Source organism: Tachypleus tridentatus, chromosome 7 (genome assembly GCF_004210375.1).
Source record: "Tachypleus tridentatus isolate NWPU-2018 chromosome 7, ASM421037v1, whole genome shotgun sequence".
Taxonomy (NCBI): domain Eukaryota; kingdom Metazoa; phylum Arthropoda; class Merostomata; order Xiphosura; family Limulidae; genus Tachypleus; species Tachypleus tridentatus.
The window spans coordinates 186932341-186939511 of NC_134831.1; positions in this window are offsets into that span (position 1 = coordinate 186932341).

Genomic DNA, 7171 nt, shown 5'->3' on the forward strand with positions numbered 1-7171 from the left:
CTCCTTCTTAACATTAAAAGAAATTCTCACCATGTCTTCCAATACAGCCAGAAAATTGTAACAAGAAAAGGAACTAAACTTTTAAACAATCACTTACAACATGGGCTCCACCCCCAGTGCTACTGGAGATGTAGGCTTCTCCTTTGTCCCATCCACCACTCCACTCCATGCAACCCTACTAGTGTAAGAAGTAATGCAGCAAGAACAAAGATAAGGGGCAATTCCCTTAATACATAGCGGTACAGTCATCGCCTGTATAGACAAAGGTTAAACATTTTCGTACAGTACGGTGTATCACACCGGTTTCACATGTAACCTTCAAGACCAAAATGGTGGAACAAATGGCACATGACCCGATAGTTAATCATGATGTTAAATTCCTTCATTTTAACAAAATTAAGAACCTTTCGCATCATGTTCATGCATACGAGACGATGCCTGGTACCAACACCAAACCTTGTTTGATAACATTCGTGTTTAACTTTGAGGACGCACCCAAATTTCTGAAGCTCCGCTGCTATCATGTCGTGAAACCAATCATATGGTGCAGAATTAAGTGCTGTCCAATTCATATTCTGTTCAGCTGATTCTACAATGACTGAAACACCATTAAACAAAATAAATACTACCCTACAAATGTTGAGCAGTGCCTGATTTATGACAAGGTTGCCACATACACTGCTGGCCAAAATCTTAAGGCCAATGAACATAAAGAAAAATGCATTTTGCATTGTTAGACTCAACCACTTATTTGAATAGAGCTTCGAAAAATGAAAATAAGAAAAGAGAAAATTAAAAAAAAACTTTTAGCATTTAAGTGGAAAATGTGAATATTATGAAATTAGCCTAAATACTAGCTGGTCAAAAGTTTAAGACCATACCAAAAAGAAGTCCTAAACAGGGTAAGAAATGCCCAACGAGAGGTCTCAGAAGTGATTTATATGGCCGTCATTCTGAATAACTTCAAACATTCGCTTTGGCATGGTCGATATAAGCGTTTGCAGAAGGCTGGCTGGAATGTTATTCCAAGTGGTGAAGATAGCTTCACGAAGATCATGCACTGTTTGGAATTGACGTCCATTTCTAAAGACTTCCCTTGTCATCCACCCCCAAACATTTTCAATGGGGTTCAGTTTGAGTTTCAGTTATTCGCCATGAAAAAGTCTTTTGTCCTGTGGGCATTGTGGATTGCAGCATTGTCCTGCTGAAAGATCCAGTCACTTCCACACAAGGGCCTTCAATCAATAAGGATGCTCTCTCCAACATGCTGATGTAGCCAGCTGCTGTTTGATGCCCCTGTATAACCTGAAGCTCCATTGTTCCATGGAAGGAGAAAGCACCCCCACATCATTATGGACTAACTCTACTGTGTCGTGTAGAAAATGCCTCTGGTGGGATATCCTTATCGTGTCAGTAATGTCGAAAGTCATCTGGACCATCCAGGTTCAATTTTTTTCTCATCAGAGAACAAAACCTTCTTCCACTTTTCTACATCCCGTGTTTTGGTGCTTCTCAGCAAAGTTTAACTGAGCTGTTTCGGTGGAAGGAGGCGTGGCCTTTGAAGACGTTTACGGTCTTTAAAGACTTTCTTTCGTAGATGCCGTCTTATTGTTCTTGAGCTGCATTATGCGTCCATAAGGGACTTAATATGGTACGACGATCAGCTTGTGTCTTGCCAGACAGCCTGTCGAATCCTTCTGCTCAACACTGGTGAAATTGTATTGGGCCGACCACTTGAAATTCTTGTTCTGTATCCCTCAGGGTCTTTTAAAAATTTTCAACAGCAGTTTTACTATGCCCAATCTCGCCAGCAATGGCATGTTGAGAGAGACCTTGCTTTTGCAGCTCAACAATTTTGCCACGTTCAAACTTTCTCAACGTTTTAGCCTTTGCCAAATAGTTACAATTTACGAAATATTAGTTTAGCAGCCAGTATGTGTCACGACACAAGTCTTTCTTCTTTACAAAAATGGTAATTTTATAAAACTCAATCTTTCTTCAAAACAGAGAAAGCAGATAAGAAAAACTTCAAGGAATCTCAAACTTTTTCATACGACCTTTCTGTACCTAGAAGGCCTGACACCAAGCAGTCCTGAAACATAAGAAGAATGGAATAATTTACAAATCTACTTGACATTTTAGATGCCCATTTTGAGTTTATCAAATCTGGATGTATTTTTAGTATGTAACAATAAGGAGAGCACACATTAACAAATCAGAACATCTTGTCTTTGAGTGACTGAACTGCTGACTTTGGAAACATCTGAGAGGGTTTGGAATATGTGGCCATAGCTTGGAATAAAGATAACCTGTCTCAATAGTGGCAGGTGGATGTGGTGATGCAAATTTCAAAATTAGGACATTGGTAAACATCATAATTCCATCTTTGTAAGTGGATATACACCTCACTGCAGCGACCCCTTTGGTGGAGAAACCAGCGAGGATCTCTGAATCGTGAATGTTCTTCAAATCCTTTTGTACAATAATTACTCATGACGAATTCAAAATAGTGAGGGGGAGTAACCTGAATGAATATATCCCCAGTGGCCTTTGAATGCAAGAGGAGTTCGCTGTGTTTAGGAGTGTGTTTCAACCAATGTCACCAGAACAAAGCTTTTTGACTAACTCAGGAGAGGCAGAAAGTCTCTCTAGTCCGTTCTAAATTTTTTTAAAAATCGTTTCCTCCTAAAGATTTGTGTGCTTAAAGAATGTAATACAAGAAAATGATGTGCAAGTGTTGAAGTTGATTGCTGTTCAGAATCTTCAAGATGTTGTCGTTTATCAATGGTCTGTTTTTCACTATTTTATATAGATTTTTATTAAGGAGATCCATAATGAACAAAATGTTTTGGTGTACTCTGACTCCACCTACAAAGAAACCCTACGAGTGGATGCACTACAGTGCCAAACAAGGACACTTAGCAACACCAGCATTTTGTGACCACTATATCTGAACATAAGCCTCAGACACAATGCCCACAACTCTCGTTGAGAACATCCGACACTCCTACTGGTTGACCCTAGCCAAAGTGGATCAGCCAATTGATCCAACAGGGGCCACTCTAAGGCTGTTCATCTTTAAGAATTCAAGACCAAAGTGGTGTGTTAGGGTTGTACTTCTCAACTACCACGATCGTCTCCTATTCTTCACGGGTCAAGACGCATGGCAAACACGTGAGTATCATCCGATTAAATCCCAAAGGAGGTAAACTGAAAGAACAGAATTTTCTATGTCAGATCCCTTTGCCAAGTACAAGAATTCTCACTGAATATCCATATGATTGGGGAGTGAAAATATTGCATCACCATACCACAACATAGGAGAAATAACTGCTTTAACAATTGTTGCACAAAAATAAATGTTTGTAATGGAAGAGTCATATTCATGAACAATATTACTCACTTGAAGGGAAAAAGATTATTCCCAATTCTCTTCCTTGAAACAAATAAACCAAATTGCAAAATAGCTAATTGGTTCTCTCGTCCAATACGACCCAACAGGCATATTTGTAGAATGTCGCCGTTTTCCCAAACAAGTTACCTTTATTTTACAAAGTCTGCCAAAGGACCAATAAGCTGATATATAACGTAAATGGTCACTGGTACTGTAAAAAAAATTAGTTTCCTCTACAAAAATAACATCAACAATAAAGAGTGTAAAAAGTAAAATGACAATGTTCCACAATTCAAGTATATTTAGAGACGCATCTAAGTCCCATTATGTTGAATAGGAAAAAATATATTAGAATGTATTGACATTAGTTTTGTGGACTTTGTTACTCTCTTGAAGTGGAGATGGATTTTCCATTTTTTACATCTATATCTGCACTGGATGTTGATCTTGGTTGCTGGGGTATCAGAAAATGAGGTGTGAGTATTCTGCAAATCATTTGTGATACAATCATCAATGTGACTGTAATGTTCTTCCTCGCATACTTGTACCTCCCATGGGGTGGAGGAATCGGTTGCAGTTGGTGGGTTGATTGTATCTCGACCATTAATTTTAATTTTGATGTTCAACCTTCATTCTGATAGTCAAGAAAGAAATTGTAGTATAAAGTTCTTCAGTTTGGGAAGCAACTTGTTCCGACGAATTTTCGACATTACTGGTTGAGATTTCTGGGTGTACAACCTTGGTTTGCCAGTGTACATGGACTGGCATTGAGGATAATTATTCACACTGTGGTTTTCACTAGAAATAAAATAATTTACTTAACAATCATTGGAGTCATGACTGAATGTAGAACACTGTGTACGTTAAGGCGTAACACAGATCATGGATAGATGTCCAGCCTGACTGCAACACTTATATAAATGAATTATACTGCTGCAATTAGTCATTAAATTGTAATGATTTACATGTAGGAAATATGGAATTGGTGATGACGTGTCTGTAATACACGTCGAGAACCTGTTAGGATATCTGGATGGCCACATTAATGTTCATGTTCAATATGTAGTACTTGGACATATGAGGGTAGACACTATGATGTCGTTACATAGTTCACATGGTGTGTAATAGATTGTCATCCAGTTCAGGTTCGATCCTGCAGGATAAACACCAATAATTTAATTTTGATGAGGAAAATTATCTTTTTACAGGAGTTTCTGCATAATATAAACTTTAGAAAAGTAGCAACATATCTTGCACTACGTAGATGTTGAAAACACACCAACGATCCATCTCCAAGCACTTCATGAAGTGAGTTGGTAATGTCAGTTGATAAGGAAGATTGTGTCACTTGAAACTGCACTGATTGTGGTCGAGCACAAGGTCTGTTGTGTGATGACATTTCTATCCCCTCTATAAAAAAAAATTCTAAGAAAGAAATAAGGTAAGGGTCCTAATGGACTATTAAACACAAGAACTCGCTAACAAAAGAAAGTAATTACTAACTGTAACAAATCAACAGTTGGTATATATATATATATATATATATATATATCACTGAAGATTATACTCAGTATTGATAAGATGATAGTTGAAGACGTATGGCTTCACATCTGCCAGCTAATTTTGAATTTATTAACAATAAAAAAAAAGACCATACAAATTTGTCACAGCTGTTCCCACTACTAAGGTGCATGAGGCATTCAGTAGATATTCTCCAAAAAACAGAGTTGTAGTACCTATTTATGATGAGAACATAGGCCTTATGCTCAAGGTGACATGATGTCAAAAGTCAAACAACAGTATTTCCAACTGCATCTAATTTTGCCTCAGCCATTTCTGCTCTGCCAATATATATTTCAGCATTGAGAATATATCCTGTATCCCACTCGCATAGCATGCATGATATCATTCCCCATTTAGTGGGTTTGTCTTTTATCTATTGCTTGATTGCTAGCCGATTTTTGGTGGGAATCATTCTCTTGTCAAGAATTAGATGCTTGTTTGGTTTGTAATACAATCTACATTTACGAAGCAAGTCATTCAGCATTGGACGTACTTTGTATAGCTTGTCCGTTTTATCAATGCTTTCATTTTCTTCATAAAGAACATGTAGGAATATCCAGATTGCAAGAAAACGATCACGAGTGATAACCTGATGGAAGCCAGGTGTGAATGTTACATAATCCTTTCTTTCACTCGTCCACTAGTCTTTATAGTTTGGTTTGATAACTTAAATATTCCATGTACAGTGTTTGTCAAGAGGAAATGAAAGCATTCATTGGACTCTGGTGTAAAGTTTTGGCATAATAATAATTTGGCTTGTGTTCACGAACTTGAGAGGCACTTAAATTTGTCACGTTCCATAAATTCACCCAAAATGCATCATCAAAGAAAAGGCTCGAAAAATCCAATAAGTGTTCTTTCTGTTGTTACGAAATTGGGAATATTTTGTGGGCCGGCATTGTTACCATGAAACTGCAAATCAATCTGTGGTGCAGAAAATAAAATATTACTACAACCTGTATCTAGAACATCTGTATCACCACCACCATCAGCTGATCGAGGACCACGCTCCCTGGCTTGAAGGCATCATATCAGTTTCAGATTCTTCTTGTAAACTTTCTTCAACTAATTCCAAGTCATTTTCAGCATACGTTTGATCGAATTCCTGTTCATCTTCATCTGATTCATCTTAATTTTTCCGATACCTCAGCAGTTATAAACATCCTAGGCCTTTGTCTTTTTTCACTCAAAGTGCTTGGTTAGAGAGAGCTATGCTTAATGGTAAAAAATAGCAAATATCTTTACAAAAAACAACAAAATTGGCACTAACATGAGGCTGTTATTCACAAAATAAATAATAATGCCACACTAACATACCTTTATTCCCATTGGCTAATTTATTTTTAGTTTGATTTTGTTTAAATGTGGGCGTTTCCCATTGTTGCTATAAGGTTGCGAGAAATACAAAAAAATAAAAATAAAACAACGCATTTATGAAATACAAACATCAAAGCCGACTAAAAACGAATCAAGAAATACAGATATGCAACAAACAAGCACAGCTACTACACCAGGTAGCAGCAACTTATGCACAAAGCTGAAGGAAAACAACACACAACAAATATCACAAATAAAACCAACCGATACAGTAAACAGCAATACACAGGAACCGAACAAAAAAAAAAACACGCACACACAAACCCTCAAGAAAACAACACTCGTACAATATTAGCACAAACGACGAAACAAGTTTAGTGGTAAATATAATCAAAAACATCTTTACAGATTTCATTGCAGAATATTTAAAATCAACCCACACCAAAAATTGCATTGATCTTATTAAAAGTATTGAAAAAAAAACACATAATACCATACATAATGCAATTAATAACAATCACTGGATACCTACTAAAAACAAATTCACAGTTGTAAGTATCAACACCCAAGGTGCACTCGCTTCCAAGAAACACGAGATTGATAATATAATACAAAATACTATATATGCAAAAACGGCTCGTTACAAATCGTTACAACAAATGTTGGTACCTCCTGAGAAAGCTTTTCTATACACTATAAACCATGGAAGTAATGAAGAAGTGTCGTACTATAACAATGTGTTTTGACAAAAAGGAACATTTTTAAATTTTAAAGAAACAATAAAAGAAAACCGTAAACCGTTTTACTCCATTACTTCTTCAAAGATCTTTAGTATCAGTTTCTTCTTCATCAGTAATTTCATCTCCAGGACAAGGTATACAGGCGTCAGAAGCAAAA